The sequence below is a fragment of the Equus caballus genome, unplaced genomic scaffold (assembly GCF_041296265.1).
Source record: "Equus caballus isolate H_3958 breed thoroughbred unplaced genomic scaffold, TB-T2T haplotype2-0000613, whole genome shotgun sequence".
Classification (NCBI taxonomy): Eukaryota; Metazoa; Chordata; class Mammalia; order Perissodactyla; family Equidae; genus Equus; species Equus caballus.
In genome coordinates, this window is record NW_027221945.1 from 1 (window position 1) to 22,419 (window position 22,419).

Consider the following 22,419-nt stretch of genomic DNA (forward strand, 5'->3'; position numbering starts at 1 on the left):
AAACAGAGAAACGGCGACACGGAGAGGATCCAAGACACGGACCTAGACAGACACCCACCCTGACCCAGAGAGGCTCTGCCCAAGAGCTCGCTTGCCCCCAGGAGGGCGGTGGTGCTGGAGCTGGGCCCGGGCCAGGAGGCAGGGGCCCCGGGGCTGGCGATCACCCCTGGGGCCCTAGGCCGCGCAGACAGGCTCTCAGGAGTCCCGGGCTCCCGGCATCGCTGCCCCGCCATCGCCCAGGAACCACAGACAGGCACCGGAGCTCGCTGGCGCGCTCTGTCTGCGCTTGCGTGTGCGTGTGCGTGTGCGTGTGCGTGTTGTGCGAGTGGGTGTGTAGGCGTGTGTGTGTGTGTGTGTGTGTGTGCGCGCGCTGCGCGCGCCTGTGTGTCTGTGTGCCTGTGTGTGTGCGCGTCCGGGTTTGCGTGTTCCTTTCTCTCCGCTTCTTCACTCTGGCTCTTTTCCTCTTTCTGCCGGGCACCCCCGACCTTACTGAGGTGATAGAAGGAGCAGGCAGAAAAGTCAGGGCCCAGAGAACTTGGCACGAGAAAGCAGCTCCATCTACCAGACATGTAGAAGCCCCTCCCCGACGACCGACCCGCAGCGTCCCCGTTCTGCTCAAGTGCCGCTGGGGACGTTGCCCGGGATCTCCCGCCCGCTAGGTCACCGACGAAGGCGCCTCCGTTTTCCCAAGAGCGCGCTCGCGCCCAGGACGGAGGGAGGAGCAGCACGGTGTGACGACGGGGAGGAAGAGTCGCGTCCGAAGGCCCGTCGGTGCCTGCCGACGTTCCCGGCTCTCCCTGTCTCGAGACCTCTGGGCTTCAGGGTTCTGTGCCGCAAGGCTTTCCCGCCGCACCCCCCGGGACCCAGGGCGCGCTGTGTGCGCTGCCCGTCTCCAGCGTTTGGGCCCTGTGGGCCTTCTTGCGTCCCACTGGAAAGGGGACCCTGGGACGGAGAGAAGACGGGCAGGGGGCGGGCTTCGGCAAAGAGAGCGACGGCCATCCACAGACGTCCGACGAGGCCCTCCGGGGCGCCAAGCTCTCCATTTTCCACGGCACGTGTCCTCGTCAGGTTCTGCCACCTCTCGCCGGCATGCGTAGGCACACCGCTGGTCTTGCGGCCCCAGAGGCGAGGAGGCGAACGCCCCGGAGGCCGAGATTGGCACCCCGCGTTCTCGGCTGCTGGGTGGCCAGCACCTAGGAGAGTGTCTGGCCGGAAGCAGCCAGGCGATCGATCCCTGGGTGCTGGATGAGCCTCGGCGGCAAGAAGTAGGCTCGTGGGGAAGGACGGCGGCCGAGGCCCGGGCCCCCACCGAGGCCGCGCTCCGTGCTGAGCGGTCCGCTCCGTGTTTCCCGCTTGCGTTCTCACCAGCACTCGCCCCCGCAAGGAGGCACGAACTCCAGGACCCCCTCGCACCAGATGAGGAAAGCGCAGCTCAGGGAGGGCACGTCACTCGCGGGAGACGGCGGCCCTTGGGTTTCAGCTCAGGACTTCGGTCTCCCGAGCCTGCGTTTCGGGGCAAGGCTCCGGTCCCGCGCTCCGGGAACTGACAGGGACGCAGTCCCGCTTCTCCCCGCAGAAGGTGCTCCTCGGAGATCAGATCCGGGGACCCGTCAGAACCACCCCGGGCACGAGCTGGCAGGGAGCGACGCGCACCGCCCCTCCCCCCCCATCCCGCAGCCCGCAGCCCGCAGCCCGCAGCCCGCAGCCCGCAGCCCGAGGAAGCGAGGAGCAGGCGATAGAGGCGCTGGGTTGGCAGGAGGGGAAACGGGGCCGGCAGGAGAAGCGAACCGCGGAGAGACTCCCTCCCAGGACGACGATGGCTGAACGGGAGAGGAGGGAGCTTTGGGTCCTCTCTCGTCCTGCTTTGACCGGGATGTCCCCATTTTTCCACAGCGAGCGAGTATGGCTCTTGGATTCGGTGGGGAAGACGTGGTTTATCTGGAGGACTTTTCCCTTCGGGGGTTCAAAGTCCGTTCTCTGAGGCAAGGCTCCCTCTCTGCCTCCCTGTCCTTCCCATTCGCCTCCCCGGAAGCCAGCTCTCCTCCCGGTTTCCTGGATCCCTTGGCCACGGTCCTCTGTTGCAAACACAGGCAGGTGCAAAGAAGATGCGAAAGGCTGCCCGAGCCACGCGAACGGAAAGCTGAAGCCAGGGAGCCAGGAAGGGCTGGCTGCTGAGGGAGGACGTGTCCTGTCAGGAGGCTTTTCAACTCCCTCTGACAGATGCGGCCTGGAGGGGCGGGGCCCGGCCGGGGCCCTGGGGTGGTAGGGGTCGGGTGTGAGGGGGTGGGTGGGGAGGCGGGGGGAGGCGGGAAGAGAGGGAGGCCCCCGAGTGAGGGGACACCAAAAGCCTCAGCCATCAAGACTCCTCATCTTTGCATCCAGCGTTCTCAAACTCAAAACGAACGCAAGCTCATCCACCAGGAGCAACGTAGCAGCGTTTCCAAGCGAGGCAGGACCGCCCGAAGGCGAAAGCAGAATGGGATCCCAGTCAGGTGGAGCTTGAAACTCAGACCCACCCACCCCCCTACCCCCCCACCACCTCCCCCCCTCCCCCCCACCCCGGGAAGGGGGCTTCTGGAAGGAAAAGCGAGACAAACTGACAGGGACAAACTTAGGTCGGGAAAGGAGTGTTGATTGTGAATGAGCCTCTCAAGGACAAGCGAGCGGGTACCAGGTTTTAGAAGATGACCTGCAGCGGCACAGACGCCAGCAAAGGCAGAAGCCATCCCGTCTTGGGTGAGGTGCCCGAGACGCGCCTCTCTAACCCAGTCCGCCCTGTCCTTGGAGAAGCGGGCGGTGTCTGGAAAAGCCTGACCAGGTGTCTTTCCTCGGTGGGCGGGGCTGGTCGCTTTGGGACCCGTTTGGGCCTCCCGGCACCGCCGTGGAATCCGTTCCACCTGACAGGACGACTCTACCCGGCGGCTGGGGCGGCGGGGGCGGGGCGCCGAGGGAAGGGCTGGGGTGTCACCGGAGCGGGAGCCGAGCGGGTGGGAAGAGGCCGAGGCCAGAGGGAGCCGGCGGGCGGCGTGTGCGGCGTCGGGGTCCCAGTCCCGGTCCCGGTCCCGGTCCCGCCGGGCTGGCCCCGATTGGCCCTGGGTTCGGGTGGGGCCGCGAGCTGGAAGGGTTGGGCTGTGGCGGGGAGGGGTTGGGCCCTGCCCATGGGCGGCGCCGGCGGGCCCGCGGTGCGGAGGGTGGCGGGGGGGGGTGGGGGAGGGCTGGCTGGAGGGGTGGGGGGCGTCCGCGGAGGACGGAGGCCGGAGGCGGCAAAAGGCGAGGGAGGCAAAAGCCTACAGCACCCGGTATTCCCAGGCGGTCTCCCATCCAAGTACTAACCAGGCCCGACCCTGCTTAGCTTCCGAGATCAGACGAGATCGGGCGCGTTCAGGGTGGTATGGCCGTAGACGCTGGCGCCTGCCGCCGGCGCCCCTAAGAAGCCGCGCCGCGTCGCCCGGCCCGCGGCTCGCGCGCGCGCCTAGGCCTCTGTGACGCGCACCCGCCGCCGCCGGCGCCCCCTGCGCCCGCGCTCGGCCTGCCGCCTTCCTCCCGCTGCTGCCTCCCGCCGCGGCCGCCTCGGGCGCGGCCAGCGGGCCAGCCAAACCCTGCGCTGCCCCGCCCTGCTGCCCTCCCAGGGCGCGGAGGCCTGGAGCAGCCCGGGGTGCGAGGAGGCGGGGCGGGGCGGGCGGCGGTGGGAAACGAGGGGTGGTGGGGGCGGGGATGGGGGCGGGGCGCCTGGCTGGGCGCTCTCCCCTCGCGGCCCGGGAACACTCCAGGCCGCCCTGGCCGCTCGGATCCGGCGATGGGTCGCAGGAGATGCGGCTGCTGGGAGGTGGGGGGCGCGGGGCACTTGGCCCGAGGCGTCGGGGCGTCGGGCCGCCGGGCCCGTGCTCCTCTGAGTCCCCTCCGGCCCGAGGGGCCTCCCAGCGGGAGCCCTGACCTCTGCGGCGCCGGCCGGGCCCCGACTTGCCCAAACCCAGGCGGAGCCACCGGCGCGACCAGAGGGCGTCAGCGGAAGCCCGCCGCGCTGCCCCTGAGGGCGCGGGGAGGCGGGGCGGCCACCCTTCCTCCCGCCAGCGCCGCCCAGGAGACCGGCACCCCGCCCCCAACCCGCCCCTCGCGGGGACCCTGGACAGCTCCTGCTGGCGCCAGCCCAGAGACCCAGAGACAGAGACAGAGACAGAGACACGGAGAAACAGAGAAACGGCGACACGGAGAGGATCCAAGACACGGACCTAGACAGACACCCACCCTGACCCAGAGAGGCTCTGCCCAAGAGCTCGCTTCCCCCCCAGGAGGGCGGTGGTGCTGGAGCTGGGCCCGGGCCAGGAGGCAGGGGCCCCGGGGCTGGCGATCACCCCTGGGGCCCTAGGCCGCGCAGACAGGCTCTCAGGAGTCCCGGGCTCCCGGCATCGCTGCCCCGCCATCGCCCAGGAACCACAGACAGGCACCGGAGCTCGCTGGCGCGCTCTGTCTGCGCTTGCGTGTGCGTGTGCGTGTGCGTGTGCGTGTTGTGCGAGTGGGTGTGTAGGCGTGTGTGTGTGTGTGTGTGTGTGTGCGCGCGCGCGCGCGCGCCTGTGTGTCTGTGTGCCTGTGTGTGTGCGCGTCCGGGTTTGCGTGTTCCTTTCTCTCCGCTTCTTCACTCTGGCTCTTTTCCTCTTTCTGCCGGGCACCCCCGACCTTACTGAGGTGATAGAAGGAGCAGGCAGAAAAGTCAGGGCCCAGAGAACTTGGCACGAGAAAGCAGCTCCATCTACCAGACATGTAGAAGCCCCTCCCCGACGACCGACCGCAGCGTCCCCGTTCTGCTCAAGTGCCGCTGGGGACGTTGCCCGGGATCTCCCGCCCGCTAGGTCACCGACGAAGGCGCCTCCGTTTTCCCAAGAGCGCGCTCGCGCCCAGGACGGAGGGAGGAGCAGCACGGTGTGACGACGGGGAGGAAGAGTCGCGTCCGAAGGCCCGTCGGTGCCTGCCGACGTCCCGGCTCTCCCTGTCTCGAGACCTCTGGGCTTCAGGGTTCTGTGCCGCAAGGCTTTCCCGCCGCACCCCCCGGGACCCAGGGCGCGCTGTGTGCGCTGCCCGTCTCCAGCGTTTGGGCCCTGTGGGCCTTCTTGCGTCCCACTGGAAAGGGGACCCTGGGACGGAGAGAAGACGGGCAGGGGGCGGGCTTCGGCAAAGAGAGCGACGGCCATCCACAGACGTCCGACGAGGCCCTCCGGGGCGCCAAGCTCTCCATTTTCCACGGCACGTGTCCTCGTCAGGTTCTGCCACCTCTCGCCGGCATGCGTAGGCACACCGCTGGTCTTGCGGCCCCAGAGGCGAGGAGGCGAACGCCCCGGAGGCCGAGATTGGCACCCGCGTTCTCGGCTGCTGGGTGGCCAGCACCTAGGAGAGTGTCTGGCCGGAAGCAGCCAGGCGATCGATCCCTGGGTGCTGGATGAGCCTCGGCGGCAAGAAGTAGGCTCGTGGGGAAGGACGGCGGCCGAGGCCCGGGCCCCCACCGAGGCCGCGCTCCGTGCTGAGCGGTCCGCTCCGTGTTTCCCGCTTGCGTTCTCACCAGCACTCGCCCCCGCAAGGAGGCACGAACTCCAGGACCCCCTCGCACCAGATGAGGAAAGCGCAGCTCAGGGAGGGCACGTCACTCGCGGGAGACGGCGGCCCTTGGGTTTCAGCTCAGGACTTCGGTCTCCCGAGCCTGCGTTTCGGGGCAAGGCTCCGGTCCCGCGCTCCGGGAAACTGACAGGGACGCAGTCCCGCTTCTCCCCGCAGAAGGTGCTCCTCGGAGATCAGATCCGGGGACCCGTCAGAACCACCCCGGGCACGAGCTGGCAGGGAGCGACGCGCACCGCCCCTCCCCCCCCATCCCGCAGCCCGCAGCCCGCAGCCCGCAGCCCGCAGCCCGCAGCCCGAGGAAGCGAGGAGCAGGCGATAGAGGCGCTGGGTTGGCAGGAGGGGAAACGGGGCCGGCAGGAGAAGCGAACCGCGGAGAGACTCCCTCCCAGGACGACGATGGCTGAACGGGGAGAGGAGGGAGCTTTGGGTCCTCTCTCGTCCTGCTTTGACCGGGATGTCCCCATTTTTCCACAGCGAGCGAGTATGGCTCTTGGATTCGGTGGGGAAGACGTGGTTTATCTGGAGGACTTTTCCCTTCGGGGGTTCAAAGTCCGTTCTCTGAGGCAAGGCTCCCTCTCTGCCTCCCTGTCCTTCCCATTCGCCTCCCCGGAAGCCAGCTCTCCTCCCGGTTTCCTGGATCCCTTGGCCACGGTCCTCTGTTGCAAACACAGGCAGGTGCAAAGAAGATGCGAAAGGCTGCCCGAGCCACGCGAACGGAAAGCTGAAGCCAGGGAGCCAGGAAGGGCTGGCTGCTGAGGGAGGACGTGTCCTGTCAGGAGGCTTTTCAACTCCCTCTGACAGATGCGGCCTGGAGGGGCGGGGCCCGGCCGGGGCCCTGGGGTGGTAGGGGTCGGGTGTGAGGGGGTGGGTGGGGAGGCGGGGGGAGGCGGGAAGAGAGGGAGGCCCCCGAGTGAGGGGACACCAAAAGCCTCAGCCATCAAGACTCCTCATCTTTGCATCCAGCGTTCTCAAACTCAAAACGAACGCAAGCTCATCCACCAGGAGCAACGTAGCAGCGTTTCCAAGCGAGGCAGGACCGCCCGAAGGCGAAAGCAGAATGGGATCCCAGTCAGGTGGAGCTTGAAACTCAGACCCACCCACCCCCCAACCCCCCCCCCCCCACCCCCCCCCCCCCCCCACCCCGGGAAGGGGGCTTCTGGAAGGAAAAGCGAGACAAACTGACAGGGACAAACTTAGGTCGGGAAAGGAGTGTTGATTGTGAATGAGCCTCTCAAGGACAAGCGAGCGGGTACCAGGTTTTAGAAGATGACCTGCAGCGGCACAGACGCCAGCAAAGGCAGAAGCCATCCCGTCTTGGGTGAGGTGCCCGAGACGCGCCTCTCTAACCCAGTCCGCCCTGTCCTTGGAGAAGCGGGCGGTGTCTGGAAAAGCCTGACCAGGTGTCTTTCCTCGGTGGGCGGGGCTGGTCGCTTTGGGACCCGTTTGGGCCTCCCGGCACCGCCGTGGAATCCGTTCCACCTGACAGGACGACTCTACCCGGCGGCTGGGGCGGCGGGGGCGGGGCGCCGAGGGAAGGGCTGGGGTGTCACCGGAGCGGGAGCCGAGCGGGTGGGAAGAGGCCGAGGCCAGAGGGAGCCGGCGGGCGGCGTGTGCGGCGTCGGGGTCCCAGTCCCGGTCCCGGTCCCGGTCCCGCCGGGCTGGCCCCGATTGGCCCTGGGTTCGGGTGGGGCCGCGAGCTGGAAGGGTTGGGCTGTGGCGGGGAGGGGTTGGGCCCTGCCCATGGGCGGCGCCGGCGGGCCCGCGGTGCGGAGGGTGGCGGGGGGGGGTGGGGGAGGGCTGGCTGGAGGGGTGGGGGGCGTCCGCGGAGGACGGAGGCCGGAGGCGGCAAAAGGCGAGGGAGGCAAAAGCCTACAGCACCCGGTATTCCCAGGCGGTCTCCCATCCAAGTACTAACCAGGCCCGACCCTGCTTAGCTTCCGAGATCAGACGAGATCGGGCGCGTTCAGGGTGGTATGGCCGTAGACGCTGGCGCCTGCCGCCGGCGCCCCTAAGAAGCCGCGCCGCGTCGCCCGGCCCGCGGCTCGCGCGCGCGCCCAGGCCTCTGTGACGCGCACCCGCCGCCGCCGGCGCCCCCTGCGCCCGCGCTCGGCCTGCCGCCTTCCTCCCGCTGCTGCCTCCCGCCGCGGCCGCCTCGGGCGCGGCCAGCGGGCCAGCCAAACCCTGCGCTGCCCCGCCCTGCTGCCCTCCCAGGGCGCGGAGGCCTGGAGCAGCCCGGGGTGCGAGGAGGCGGGGCGGGGCGGGCGGCGGTGGGAAACGAGGGGTGGTGGGGGCGGGGATGGGGGCGGGGCGCCTGGCTGGGCGCTCTCCCCTCGCGGCCCGGGAACACTCCAGGCCGCCCTGGCCGCTCGGATCCGGCGATGGGTCGCAGGAGATGCGGCTGCTGGGAGGTGGGGGGCGCGGGGCACTTGGCCCGAGGCGTCGGGGCGTCGGGCCGCCGGGCCCGTGCTCCTCTGAGTCCCCTCCGGCCCGAGGGGCCTCCCAGCGGGAGCCCTGACCTCTGCGGCGCCGGCCGGGCCCCGACTTGCCCAAACCCAGGCGGAGCCACCGGCGCGACCAGAGGGCGTCAGCGGAAGCCCGCCGCGCTGCCCCTGAGGGCGCGGGGAGGCGGGGCGGCCACCCTTCCTCCCGCCAGCGCCGCCCAGGAGACCGGCACCCCGCCCCCAACCCGCCCCTCGCGGGGACCCTGGACAGCTCCTGCTGGCGCCAGCCCAGAGACCCAGAGACAGAGACAGAGACAGAGACACGGAGAAACAGAGAAACGGCGACACGGAGAGGATCCAAGACACGGACCTAGACAGACACCCACCCTGACCCAGAGAGGCTCTGCCCAAGAGCTCGCTTCCCCCCCAGGAGGGCGGTGGTGCTGGAGCTGGGCCCGGGCCAGGAGGCAGGGGCCCCGGGGCTGGCGATCACCCCTGGGGCCCTAGGCCGCGCAGACAGGCTCTCAGGAGTCCCGGGCTCCCGGCATCGCTGCCCCGCCATCGCCCAGGAACCACAGACAGGCACCGGAGCTCGCTGGCGCGCTCTGTCTGCGCTTGCGTGTGCGTGTGCGTGTGCGTGTGCGTGTTGTGCGAGTGGGTGTGTAGGCGTGTGTGTGTGTGTGTGTGTGTGCGCGCGCGCGCGCGCCTGTGTGTCTGTGTGCCTGTGTGTGTGCGCGTCCGGGTTTGCGTGTTCCTTTCTCTCCGCTTCTTCACTCTGGCTCTTTTCCTCTTTCTGCCGGGCACCCCCGACCTTACTGAGGTGATAGAAGGAGCAGGCAGAAAAGTCAGGGCCCAGAGAACTTGGCACGAGAAAGCAGCTCCATCTACCAGACATGTAGAAGCCCCTCCCCGACGACCGACCGCAGCGTCCCCGTTCTGCTCAAGTGCCGCTGGGGACGTTGCCCGGGATCTCCCGCCCGCTAGGTCACCGACGAAGGCGCCTCCGTTTTCCCAAGAGCGCGCTCGCGCCCAGGACGGAGGGAGGAGCAGCACGGTGTGACGACGGGGAGGAAGAGTCGCGTCCGAAGGCCCGTCGGTGCCTGCCGACGTCCCGGCTCTCCCTGTCTCGAGACCTCTGGGCTTCAGGGTTCTGTGCCGCAAGGCTTTCCCGCCGCAGCCCCCGGGACCCAGGGCGCGCTGTGTGCGCTGCCCATCTCCAGCGTTTGGGCCCTGTGGGCCTTCTTGCGTCCCACTGGAAAGGGGACCCTGGGACGGAGAGAAGACGGGCAGGGGGCGGGCTTCGGCAAAGAGAGCGACGGCCATCCACAGACGTCCGACGAGGCCCTCCGGGGCGCCAAGCTCTCCATTTTCCACGGCACGTGTCCTCGTCAGGTTCTGCCACCTCTCGCCGGCATGCGTAGGCACACCGCTGGTCTTGCGGCCCCAGAGGCGAGGAGGCGAACGCCCCGGAGGCCGAGATTGGCACCCGCGTTCTCGGCTGCTGGGTGGCCAGCACCTAGGAGAGTGTCTGGCCGGAAGCAGCCAGGCGATCGATCCCTGGGTGCTGGATGAGCCTTGGCGGCAAGAAGTAGGCTCGTGGGGAAGGACGGCGGCCGAGGCCCGGGCCCCCACCGAGGCCGCGCTCCGTGCTGAGCGGTCCGCTCCGTGTTTCCCGCTTGCGTTCTCACCAGCACTCGCCCCCGCAAGGAGGCACGAACTCCAGGACCCCCTCGCACCAGATGAGGAAAGCGCAGCTCAGGGAGGGCACGTCACTCGCGGGAGACGGCGGCCCTTGGGTTTCAGCTCAGGACTTCGGTCTCCCGAGCCTGCGTTTCGGGGCAAGGCTCCGGTCCCGCGCTCCGGGAAACTGACAGGGACGCAGTCCCGCTTCTCCCCGCAGAAGGTGCTCCTCGGAGATCAGATCCGGGGACCCGTCAGAACCACCCCGGGCACGAGCTGGCAGGGAGCGACGCGCACCGCCCCTGCCCCCCCATCCCGCAGCCCGCGGCCCGCAGCCCGCAGCCCGCAGCCCGCAGCCCGCAGCCCGAGGAAGCGAGGAGCAGGCGATAGAGGCGCTGGGTTGGCAGGAGGGGAAACGGGGCCGGCAGGAGAAGCGAACCGCGGAGAGACTCCCTCCCAGGACGACGATGGCTGAACGGGGAGAGGAGGGAGCTTTGGGTCCTCTCTCGTCCTGCTTTGACCGGGATGTCCCCATTTTTCCACAGCGAGCGAGTATGGCTCTTGGATTCGGTGGGGAAGACGTGGTTTATCTGGAGGACTTTTCCCTTCGGGGGTTCAAAGTCCGTTCTCTGAGGCAAGGCTCCCTCTCTGCCTCCCTGTCCTTCCCATTCGCCTCCCCGGAAGCCAGCTCTCCTCCCGGTTTCCTGGATCCCTTGGCCACGGTCCTCTGTTGCAAACACAGGCAGGTGCAAAGAAGATGCGAAAGGCTGCCCGAGCCACGCGAACGGAAAGCTGAAGCCAGGGAGCCAGGAAGGGCTGGCTGCTGAGGGAGGACGTGTCCTGTCAGGAGGCTTTTCAACTCCCTCTGACAGATGCGGCCTGGAGGGGCGGGGCCCGGCCGGGGCCCTGGGGTGGTAGGGGTCGGGTGTGAGGGGGTGGGTGGGGAGGCGGGGGGAGGCGGGAAGAGAGGGAGGCCCCCGAGTGAGGGGACACCAAAAGCCTCAGCCATCAAGACTCCTCATCTTTGCATCCAGCGTTCTCAAACTCAAAACGAACGCAAGCTCATCCACCAGGAGCAACGTAGCAGCGTTTCCAAGCGAGGCAGGACCGCCCGAAGGCGAAAGCAGAATGGGATCCTAGTCAGGTGGAGCTTGAAACTCAGACCCACCCACCCCCCTACCCCCCACCACCTCCCCCCCTCCCCCCCACCCCGGGAAGGGGGCTTCTGGAAGGAAAAGCGAGACAAACTGACAGGGACAAACTTAGGTCGGGAAAGGAGTGTTGATTGTGAATGAGCCTCTCAAGGACAAGCGAGCGGGTACCAGGTTTTAGAAGATGACCTGCAGCGGCACAGACGCCAGCAAAGGCAGAAGCCATCCCGTCTTGGGTGAGGTGCCCGAGACGCGCCTCTCTAACCCAGTCCGCCCTGTCCTTGGAGAAGCGGGCGGTGTCTGGAAAAGCCTGACCAGGTGTCTTTCCTCGGTGGGCGGGGCTGGTCGCTTTGGGACCCGTTTGGGCCTCCCGGCACCGCCGTGGAATCCGTTCCACCTGACAGGACGACTCTACCCGGCGGCTGGGGCGGCGGGGGCGGGGCGCCGAGGGAAGGGCTGGGGTGTCACCGGAGCGGGAGCCGAGCGGGTGGGAAGAGGCCGAGGCCAGAGGGAGCCGGCGGGCGGCGTGTGCGGCGTCGGGGTCCCGGTCCCGGTCCCGGTCCCGGTCCCGCCGGGCTGGCCCCGATTGGCCCTGGGTTCGGGTGGGGCCGCGAGCTGGAAGGGTTGGGCTGTGGCGGGGAGGGGTTGGGCCCTGCCCATGGGCGGCGCCGGCGGGCCCGCGGTGCGGAGGGTGGCGGGGGGGGGTGGGGGAGGGCTGGCTGGAGGGGTGGGGGGCGTCCGCGGAGGACGGAGGCCGGAGGCGGCAAAAGGCGAGGGAGGCAAAAGCCTACAGCACCCGGTATTCCCAGGCGGTCTCCCATCCAAGTACTAACCAGGCCCGACCCTGCTTAGCTTCCGAGATCAGACGAGATCGGGCGCGTTCAGGGTGGTATGGCCGTAGACGCTGGCGCCTGCCGCCGGCGCCCCTAAGAAGCCGCGCCGCGTCGCCCGGCCCGCGGCTCGCGCGCGCGCCTAGGCCTCTGTGACGCGCACCCGCCGCCGCCGGCGCCCCCTGCGCCCGCGCTCGGCCTGCCGCCTTCCTCCCGCTGCTGCCTCCCGCCGCGGCCGCCTCGGGCGCGGCCAGCGGGCCAGCCAAACCCTGCGCTGCCCCGCCCTGCTGCCCTCCCAGGGCGCGGAGGCCTGGAGCAGCCCGGGGTGCGAGGAGGCGGGGCGGGGCGGGCGGCGGTGGGAAACGAGGGGTGGTGGGGGCGGGGATGGGGGCGGGGCGCCTGGCTGGGCGCTCTCCCCTCGCGGCCCGGGAACACTCCAGGCCGCCCTGGCCGCTCGGATCCGGCGATGGGTCGCAGGAGATGCGGCTGCTGGGAGGTGGGGGGCGCGGGGCACTTGGCCCGAGGCGTCGGGGCGTCGGGCCGCCGGGCCCGTGCTCCTCTGAGTCCCCTCCGGCCCGAGGGGCCTCCCAGCGGGAGCCCTGACCTCTGCGGCGCCGGCCGGGCCCCGACTTGCCCAAACCCAGGCGGAGCCACCGGCGCGACCAGAGGGCGTCAGCGGAAGCCCGCCGCGCTGCCCCTGAGGGCGCGGGGAGGCGGGGCGGCCACCCTTCCTCCCGCCAGCGCCGCCCAGGAGACCGGCACCCCGCCCCCAACCCGCCCCTCGCGGGGACCCTGGACAGCTCCTGCTGGCGCCAGCCCAGAGACCCAGAGACAGAGACAGAGACAGAGACACGGAGAAACAGAGAAACGGCGACACGGAGAGGATCCAAGACACGGACCTAGACAGACACCCACCCTGACCCAGAGAGGCTCTGCCCAAGAGCTCGCTTCCCCCCCAGGAGGGCGGTGGTGCTGGAGCTGGGCCCGGGCCAGGAGGCAGGGGCCCCGGGGCTGGCGATCACCCCTGGGGCCCTAGGCCGCGCAGACAGGCTCTCAGGAGTCCCGGGCTCCCGGCATCGCTGCCCCGCCATCGCCCAGGAACCACAGACAGGCACCGGAGCTCGCTGGCGCGCTCTGTCTGCGCTTGCGTGTGCGTGTGCGTGTGCGTGTGCGTGTTGTGCGAGTGGGTGTGTAGGCGTGTGTGTGTGTGTGTGTGTGTGCGCGCGCGCGCGCGCCTGTGTGTCTGTGTGCCTGTGTGTGTGCGCGTCCGGGTTTGCGTGTTCCTTTCTCTCCGCTTCTTCACTCTGGCTCTTTTCCTCTTTCTGCCGGGCACCCCCGACCTTACTGAGGTGATAGAAGGAGCAGGCAGAAAAGTCAGGGCCCAGAGAACTTGGCACGAGAAAGCAGCTCCATCTACCAGACATGTAGAAGCCCCTCCCCGACGACCGACCGCAGCGTCCCCGTTCTGCTCAAGTGCCGCTGGGGACGTTGCCCGGGATCTCCCGCCCGCTAGGTCACCGACGAAGGCGCCTCCGTTTTCCCAAGAGCGCGCTCGCGCCCAGGACGGAGGGAGGAGCAGCACGGTGTGACGACGGGGAGGAAGAGTCGCGTCCGAAGGCCCGTCGGTGCCTGCCGACGTCCCGGCTCTCCCTGTCTCGAGACCTCTGGGCTTCAGGGTTCTGTGCCGCAAGGCTTTCCCGCCGCAGCCCCCGGGACCCAGGGCGCGCTGTGTGCGCTGCCCATCTCCAGCGTTTGGGCCCTGTGGGCCTTCTTGCGTCCCACTGGAAAGGGGACCCTGGGACGGAGAGAAGACGGGCAGGGGGCGGGCTTCGGCAAAGAGAGCGACGGCCATCCACAGACGTCCGACGAGGCCCTCCGGGGCGCCAAGCTCTCCATTTTCCACGGCACGTGTCCTCGTCAGGTTCTGCCACCTCTCGCCGGCATGCGTAGGCACACCGCTGGTCTTGCGGCCCCAGAGGCGAGGAGGCGAACGCCCCGGAGGCCGAGATTGGCACCCGCGTTCTCGGCTGCTGGGTGGCCAGCACCTAGGAGAGTGTCTGGCCGGAAGCAGCCAGGCGATCGATCCCTGGGTGCTGGATGAGCCTTGGCGGCAAGAAGTAGGCTCGTGGGGAAGGACGGCGGCCGAGGCCCGGGCCCCCACCGAGGCCGCGCTCCGTGCTGAGCGGTCCGCTCCGTGTTTCCCGCTTGCGTTCTCACCAGCACTCGCCCCCGCAAGGAGGCACGAACTCCAGGACCCCCTCGCACCAGATGAGGAAAGCGCAGCTCAGGGAGGGCACGTCACTCGCGGGAGACGGCGGCCCTTGGGTTTCAGCTCAGGACTTCGGTCTCCCGAGCCTGCGTTTCGGGGCAAGGCTCCGGTCCCGCGCTCCGGGAAACTGACAGGGACGCAGTCCCGCTTCTCCCCGCAGAAGGTGCTCCTCGGAGATCAGATCCGGGGACCCGTCAGAACCACCCCGGGCACGAGCTGGCAGGGAGCGACGCGCACCGCCCCTGCCCCCCCATCCCGCAGCCCGCGGCCCGCAGCCCGCAGCCCGCAGCCCGCAGCCCGCAGCCCGAGGAAGCGAGGAGCAGGCGATAGAGGCGCTGGGTTGGCAGGAGGGGAAACGGGGCCGGCAGGAGAAGCGAACCGCGGAGAGACTCCCTCCCAGGACGACGATGGCTGAACGGGGAGAGGAGGGAGCTTTGGGTCCTCTCTCGTCCTGCTTTGACCGGGATGTCCCCATTTTTCCACAGCGAGCGAGTATGGCTCTTGGATTCGGTGGGGAAGACGTGGTTTATCTGGAGGACTTTTCCCTTCGGGGGTTCAAAGTCCGTTCTCTGAGGCAAGGCTCCCTCTCTGCCTCCCTGTCCTTCCCATTCGCCTCCCCGGAAGCCAGCTCTCCTCCCGGTTTCCTGGATCCCTTGGCCACGGTCCTCTGTTGCAAACACAGGCAGGTGCAAAGAAGATGCGAAAGGCTGCCCGAGCCACGCGAACGGAAAGCTGAAGCCAGGGAGCCAGGAAGGGCTGGCTGCTGAGGGAGGACGTGTCCTGTCAGGAGGCTTTTCAACTCCCTCTGACAGATGCGGCCTGGAGGGGCGGGGCCCGGCCGGGGCCCTGGGGTGGTAGGGGTCGGGTGTGAGGGGGTGGGTGGGGAGGCGGGGGGAGGCGGGAAGAGAGGGAGGCCCCCGAGTGAGGGGACACCAAAAGCCTCAGCCATCAAGACTCCTCATCTTTGCATCCAGCGTTCTCAAACTCAAAACGAACGCAAGCTCATCCACCAGGAGCAACGTAGCAGCGTTTCCAAGCGAGGCAGGACCGCCCGAAGGCGAAAGCAGAATGGGATCCTAGTCAGGTGGAGCTTGAAACTCAGACCCACCCACCCCCCTACCCCCCACCACCTCCCCCCCTCCCCGCCACCCCGGGAAGGGGGCTTCTGGAAGGAAAAGCGAGACAAACTGACAGGGACAAACTTAGGTCGGGAAAGGAGTGTTGATTGTGAATGAGCCTCTCAAGGACAAGCGAGCGGGGGTACCAGGTTTTAGAAGATGACCTGCAGCGGCACAGACGCCAGCAAAGGCAGAAGCCATCCCGTCTTGGGTGAGGTGCCCGAGACGCGCCTCTCTAACCCAGTCCGCCCTGTCCTTGGAGAAGCGGGCGGTGTCTGGAAAAGCCTGACCAGGTGTCTTTCCTCGGTGGGCGGGGCTGGTCGCTTTGGGACCCGTTTGGGCCTCCCGGCACCCGCCGTGGAATCCGTTCCACTGACAGGACGACTCTACCCGGCGGCTGGGGCGGCGGGGGGCGGGGCGCCGAGGGAAGGGCTGGGGTGTCACCGGAGCGGGAGCCGAGCGGGTGGGAAGAGGCCGAGGCCAGAGGGAGCCGGCGGGCGGCGTGTGCGGCGTCGGGGTCCCGGTCCCGGTCCCGGTCCCGGTCCCGCCGGGCTGGCCCCGATTGGCCCTGGGTTCGGGTGGGGCCGCGAGCTGGAAGGGTTGGGCTGTGGCGGGGAGGGGTTGGGCCCTGCCCATGGGGCGGCGCCGGCGGGCCCGCGGTGCGGAGGGTGGCGGGGGGGGTGGGGGAGGGCTGGCTGGAGGGGTGGGGGGCGTCCGCGGAGGACGGAGGCCGGAGGCGGCAAAAGGCGAGGGAGGCAAAAGCCTACAGCACCCGGTATTCCCAGGCGGTCTCCCATCCAAGTACTAACCAGGCCCGACCCTGCTTAGCTTCCGAGATCAGACGAGATCGGGCGCGTTCAGGGTGGTATGGCCGTAGACGCTGGCGCCTGCCGCCGGCGCCCCTAAGAAGCCGCGCCGCGTCGCCCGGGCCCGCGGCTCGCGCTGCGCGCCCAGGCCTCCTGTGACGCGCACCCGCCCGCCGCCGGCGCCCCCTGCGCCCGCGGCTCGGCCTGCCGCCTTCCTCCCGCTGCTGCCTCCCGCCGCGGCCGCCTCGGGCGCGGCCAGCGGGCCAGCCAAACCCTGCGCTGCCCCGCCCTGCTGCCCTCCCAGGGCGCGGAGGCCTGGAGCAGCCCGGGGTGCGAGGAGGCGGGGCGGGGCGGGCGGCGGTGGGAAACGAGGGGTGGTGGGGGGCGGGGATGGGGGCGGGGCGCCTGGCTGGGCGCTCTCCCCTCGCGGCCCGGGAACACTCCAGGCCGCCCTGGCCGCTCGGATCCGGCGATGGGTCGCAGGAGATGCGGCTGCTGGGAGGTGGGGGGGCGCGGGGGCACTTGGCCCGAGGCGTCGGGGCGTCGGGCCGCCGGGCCCGTGCTCCTCTGAGTCCCCTCCGGCCCGAGGGGGCCTCCCAGCGGGAGCCCTGACCTCTGCGGCGCCGGCCGGGCCCCGACTTGCCCAAACCCAGGCGGAGCCACCGGCGCGACCAGAGGGCGTCAGCGGAAGCCCGCCGCGCTGCCCTGAGGGCGCGGGGAGGCGGGGCGGCCACCCTTCCCCCCGCCAGCGCCGCCCAGGAGACCGGCACCCCCCCCCCAACCCCCCCCCTCGCGGGGGACCCTGGACAGCTCCTGCTGGCGCCAGCCCAGAGACCCAGAGACAGAGACAGAGACAGAGACACGGAGAAACAGAGAAACGGCGACACGGAGAGGATCCAAGACACGGACCTAGACAGACACCCACCCTGACCCAGAGAGGCTCTGCCCAAGAGCTCGCTTCCCCCCCAGGAGGGCGGTGGTGCTGGAGCTGGGCCCGGGCCAGGAGGCAGGGGCCCCGGGGCTGGCGATCACCCCTGGGGCCCTAGGCCGCGCAGACAGGCTCTCAGGAGTCCCGGGCTCCCGGCATCGCTGCCCCGCCATCGCCCAGGAACCACAGACAGGCACCGGAGCTCGCTGGCGCGCTCTGTCTGCGCTTGCGTGTGCGTGTGCGTGTGCGTGTGCGTGTTGTGCGAGTGGGTGTGTAGGCGTGTGTGTGTGTGTGTGTGTGTGTGTGCGCGGCGCGGCGCGCGCCTGTGTGTCTGTGTGCCTGTGTGTGTGCGCGTCCGGGTTTGCGTGTTCCTTTCTCTCCGCTTCTTCACTCTGGCTCTTTTCCTCTTTCTGCCGGGCACCCCCGACCTTACTGAGGTGATAGAAGGAGCAGGCAGAAAAGTCAGGGCCCAGAGAACTTGGCACGAGAAAGCAGCTCCATCTACCAGACATGTAGAAGCCCCCTCCCCGACGACCGACCGCAGCGTCCCCGTTCTGCTCAAGTGCCGCTGGGGACGTTGCCCGGGATCTCCCGCCCGCTAGGTCACCGACGAAGGCGCCTCCGTTTTCCCAAGAGCGCGCTCGCGCCCAGGACGGAGGGAGGGAGCAGCACGGTGTGACGACGGGGAGGAAGAGTCGCGTCCGAAGGCCCGTCGGTGCCTGCCGACGTCCCGGCTCTCCCTGTCTCGAGACCTCTGGGCTTCAGGGTTCTGTGCCGCAAGGCTTTCCCGCCGCACCCCCCGGGACCCAGGGCGCGCTGTGTGCGCTGCCCGTCTCCAGCGTTTGGGCCCTGTGGGCCTTCTTGCGTCCCACTGGAAAGGGGACCCTGGGACGGAGAGAAGACGGGCAGGGGGCGGGCTTCGGCAAAGAGAGCGACGGCCATCCACAGACGTCCGACGAGGCCCTCCGGGGCGCCAAGCTCTCCATTTTCCACGGCACGTGTCCTCGTCAGGTTCTGCCACCTCTCGCCGGCATGCGTAGGCACACCGCTGGTCTTGCGGCCCCAGAGGCGAGGAGGCGAACGCCCCGGAGGCCGAGATTGGCACCCGCGTTCTCGGCTGCTGGGTGGCCAGCACCTAGGAGAGTGTCTGGCCGGAAGCAGCCAGGCGATCGATCCCTGGGTGCTGGATGAGCCTCGGCGGCAAGAAGTAGGCTCGTGGGGGAAGGACGGCGGCCGAGGCCCGGGCCCCCACCGAGGCCGCGCTCCGTGCTGAGCGGTCCGCTCCGTGTTTCCCGCTTGCGTTCTCACCAGCACTCGCCCCCGCAAGGAGGCACGAACTCCAGGACCCCCTCGCACCAGATGAGGAAAGCGCAGCTCAGGGAGGGGCACGTCACTCGCGGGAGACGGCGGCCCTTGGGTTTCAGCTCAGGACTTCGGTCTCCCGAGCCTGCGTTTCGGGGCAAGGCTCCGGTCCCGCGCTCCGGGAAACTGACAGGGACGCAGTCCCCGCTTCTCCCCGCAGAAGGTGCTCCTCGGAGATCAGATCCGGGGACCCGTCAGAACCACCCCGGGCACGAGCTGGCAGGGAGCGACGCGCACCGCCCCTCCCCCCCCATCCCGCAGCCCGCAGCCCGCAGCCCGCAGCCCGCAGCCCGCAGCCGAGGAAGCGAGGAGCAGGCGATAGAGGCGCTGGGTTGGCAGGAGGGGGAAACGGGGCGGCAGGAGAAGCGAACCGCGGAGAGACTCCCTCCCAGGACGACGATGGCTGAACGGGGAGAGGAGGGAGCTTTGGGTCCTCTCTCGTCCTGCTTTGACCGGGATGTCCCCATTTTTCCACAGCGAGCGAGTATGGCTCTTGGATTCGGTGGGGAAGACGTGGTTTATCTGGAGGACTTTTCCCTTCGGGGGTTCAAAGTCCGTTCTCTGAGGCAAGGCTCCCTCTCTGCCTCCCTGTCCTTCCCATTCGCCTCCCCGGAAGCCAGCTCTCCTCCCGGTTTCCTGGATCCCTTGGCCACGGTCCTCTGTTGCAAACACAGGCAGGTGCAAAGAAGATGCGAAAGGCTGCCCGAGCCACGCGAACGGAAAGCTGAAGCCAGGGAGCCAGGAAGGGCTGGCTGCTGAGGGAGGACGTGTCCTGTCAGGAGGCTTTTCAACTCCCTCTGACAGATGCGGCCTGGAGGGGCGGGGCCCGGCCGGGGCCCTGGGGTGGTAGGGGTCGGGTGTGAGGGGGGTGGGTGGGGAGGCGGGGGGAGGCGGGAAGAGAGGGAGGCCCCCGAGTGAGGGGACACCAAAAGCCTCAGCCATCAAGACTCCTCATCTTTGCATCCAGCGTTCTCAAACTCAAAACGAACGCAAGCTCATCCACCAGGAGCAACGTAGCAGCGTTTCCAAGCGAGGCAGGACCGCCCGAAGGCGAAAGCAGAATGGGATCCCAGTCAGGTGGAGCTTGAAACTCAGACCCACCCCACCCCCCCTACCCCCCCACCACCTCCCCCCCTCCCCCCCACCCCGGGAAGGGGGCTTCTGGAAGGAAAAGCGAGACAAACTGACAGGGACAAACTTAGGTCGGGAAAGGAGTGTTGATTGTGAATGAGCCTCTCAAGGACAAGCGAGCGGGGTACCAGGTTTTAGAAGATGACCTGCAGCGGCACAGACGCCAGCAAAGGCAGAAGCCCATCCCGTCTTGGGTGAGGTGCCCGAGACGCGCCTCTCTAACCCAGTCCGCCCTGTCCTTGGAGAAGCGGGCGGTGTCTGGAAAAGCCTGACCAGGTGTCTTTCCTCGGTGGGCGGGGCTGGTCGCTTTGGGGACCCGTTTGGGCCTCCCGGCACCGCCGTGGAATCCGTTCCACCTGACAGGACGACTCTACCCGGCGGCTGGGGCGGCGGGGGGCGGGGCGCCGAGGGAAGGGCTGGGGTGTCACCGGAGCGGGAGCCGAGCGGGTGGGAAGAGGCCGAGGCCAGAGGGAGCCGGCGGGCGCCGTGTGCGGCGTCGGGGTCCCAGTCCCGGTCCCGGTCCCGGTCCCGCCGGGCTGGCCCCGATTGGCCCTGGGTTCGGGTGGGGCCGCGAGCTGGAAGGGTTGGGCTGTGGCGGGGAGGGGTTGGGCCCTGCCCATGGGCGGCGCCGGCGGGCCCGCGGTGCGGAGGGTGGCGGGGGGGGGTGGGGGAGGGCTGGCTGGAGGGGTGGGGGGCGTCCGCGGAGGACGGAGGCCGGAGGCGGCAAAAGGCGAGGGAGGCAAAAGCCTACAGCACCCGGTATTCCCAGGCGGTCTCCCATCCAAGTACTAACCAGGCCCGACCCTGCTTAGCTTCCGAGATCAGACGAGATCGGGCGCGTTCAGGGTGGTATGGCCGTAGACGCTGGCGCCTGCCGCCGGCGCCCCTAAGAAGCCGCGCCGCGTCGCCCGGCCCGCGGCTCGCGGCGCGCGCCCAGGCCTCTGTGACGCGCACCCGCCGCCGCCGGCGCCCCCTGCGCCCGCGCTCGGCCTGCCGCCTTCCTCCCGCTGCTGCCTCCCGCCGCGGCCGCCTCGGGGCGCGGCCAGCGGGCCAGCCAAACCCTGCGCTGCCCCGCCCTGCTGCCCTCCCAGGGCGCGGAGGCCTGGAGCAGCCCGGGGTGCGAGGAGGCGGGGCGGGGCGGGCGGCGGTGGGAAACGAGGGGTGGTGGGGGCGGGGGATGGGGGCGGGGCGCCTGGCTGGGCGCTCTCCCCTCGCGGCCCGGGAACACTCCAGGCCGCCCTGGCCGCTCGGATCCGGCGATGGGTCGCAGGAGATGCGGCTGCTGGGAGGTGGGGGGCGCGGGGCACTTGGCCCGAGGCGTCGGGGCGTCGGGCCGCCGGGCCCGTGCTCCTCTGAGTCCCCTCCGGCCCGAGGGGCCTCCCAGCGGGAGCCCTGACCTCTGCGGCGCCGGCCGGGCCCCGACTTGCCCAAACCCAGGCGGAGCCACCGGCGCGACCAGAGGGCGTCAGCGGAAGCCCGCCGCGCTGCCCCTGAGGGCGCGGGGGAGGCGGGGCGGCCACCCTTCCCCCCGCCAGCGCCGCCCAGGAGACCGGCACCCCGCCCCCAACCCGCCCCTCGCGGGGACCCTGGACAGCTCCTGCTGGCGCCAGCCCAGAGACCCAGAGACAGAGACAGAGACAGAGACACGGAGAAACAGAGAAACGGCGACACGGAGAGGATCCAAGACACGGACCTAGACAGGACACCCACCCTGACCCAGAGAGGCTCTGCCCAAGAGCTCGCTTCCCCCCCAGGAGGGCGGTGGTGCTGGAGCTGGGCCCGGGCCAGGAGGCAGGGGCCCCGGGGCTGGCGATCACCCCTGGGGCCCTAGGCCGCGCAGACAGGCTCTCAGGAGTCCCGGGCTCCCGGCATCGCTGCCCCCGCCATCGCCCAGGAACCACAGACAGGCACCGGAGCTCGCTGGCGCGCTCTGTCTGCGCTTGCGTGTGCGTGTGCGTGTGCGTGTGCGTGTTGTGCGAGTGGGTGTGTAGGCGTGTGTGTGTGTGTGTGTGTGTGTGTGCGCGCGCTGCGCGCGCGCCTGTGTGTCTGTGTGCCTGTGTGTGTGCGCGTCCGGGTTTGCGTGTTCCTTTCTCTCCGCTTCTTCACTCTGGCTCTTTTCCTCTTTCTGCCGGGCACCCCCGACCTTACTGAGGTGATAGAAGGAGCAGGCAGAAAAGTCAGGGCCCAGAGAACTTGGCACGAGAAAGCAGCTCCATCTACCAGACATGTAGAAGCCCCTCCCCGACGACCGACCGCAGCGTCCCCGTTCTGCTCAAGTGCCGCTGGGGACGTTGCCCGGGATCTCCCGCCCGCTAGGTCACCGACGAAGGCGCCTCCGTTTTCCCAAGAGCGCGCTCGCGCCCAGGACGGAGGGGAGGAGCAGCACGGTGTGACGACGGGGAGGAAGAGTCGCGTCCGAAGGCCCGTCGGTGCCTGCCGACGTCCCGGCTCTCCCTGTCTCGAGACCTCTGGGCTTCAGGGTTCTGTGCCGCAAGGCTTTCCCCGCCGCACCCCCCGGGACACCAGGGCGCGCTGTGTGCGCTGCCCGTCTCCAGCGTTTGGGCCCTGTGGGCCTTCTTGCGTCCCACTGGAAAGGGGACCCTGGGACGGAGAGAAGACGGGCAGGGGGCGGGCTTCGGCAAAGAGAGCGACGGCCATCCACAGACGTCCGACGAGGCCCTCCGGGGCGCCAAGCTCTCCATTTTCCACGGCACGTGTCCTCGTCAGGTTCTGCCACCTCTCGCCGGCATGCGTAGGCACACCGCTGGTCTTGCGGCCCCAGAGGCGAGGAGGCGAACGCCCCGGAGGCCGAGATTGGCACCCGCGTTCTCGGCTGCTGGGTGGCCAGCACCTAGGAGAGTGTCTGGCCGGAAGCAGCCAGGCGATCGATCCCTGGGTGCTGGATGAGCCTCGGCGGCAAGAAGTAGGCTCGTGGGGAAGGACGGCGGCCGAGGCCCGGGCCCCCACCGAGGCCGCGCTCCGTGCTGAGCGGTCCGCTCCGTGTTTCCCGCTTGCGTTCTCACCAGCACTCGCCCCCGCAAGGAGGCACGAACTCCAGGACCCCCTCGCACCAGATGAGGAAAGCGCAGCTCAGGG

The 22,419-nt window shown here is 69.6% G+C and overlaps 5 non-coding genes across 5 annotated transcripts; all 5 read right to left on the minus strand.

Annotated features, from left to right (window-relative positions):
* Positions 1-3,284: 3,284 nt before the first annotated feature.
* On the minus strand, positions 3,285-3,403 carry LOC138922211 (5S ribosomal RNA). The gene has a single exon (XR_011435276.1). It is a non-coding gene; the product is annotated as a 5S ribosomal RNA (ribosomal RNA).
* Positions 3,404-7,473: 4,070 nt separating this feature from the next.
* On the minus strand, positions 7,474-7,592 carry LOC138922213 (5S ribosomal RNA). The gene has a single exon (XR_011435278.1). It is a non-coding gene; the product is annotated as a 5S ribosomal RNA (ribosomal RNA).
* Positions 7,593-11,663: 4,071 nt separating this feature from the next.
* LOC138922214 (5S ribosomal RNA) lies at positions 11,664-11,782 on the minus strand. The gene has a single exon (XR_011435279.1). It is a non-coding gene; the product is annotated as a 5S ribosomal RNA (ribosomal RNA).
* A 4,074-nt stretch (positions 11,783-15,856) lies between these two features.
* LOC138922215 (5S ribosomal RNA) lies at positions 15,857-15,975 on the minus strand. Its single transcript, XR_011435280.1, has one exon. It is a non-coding gene; the product is annotated as a 5S ribosomal RNA (ribosomal RNA).
* A 4,092-nt stretch (positions 15,976-20,067) lies between these two features.
* Positions 20,068-20,186, minus strand: LOC138922216 (5S ribosomal RNA). Its single transcript, XR_011435281.1, has one exon. It is a non-coding gene; the product is annotated as a 5S ribosomal RNA (ribosomal RNA).
* Between the last annotated feature and the right edge of the window lie 2,233 nt (positions 20,187-22,419).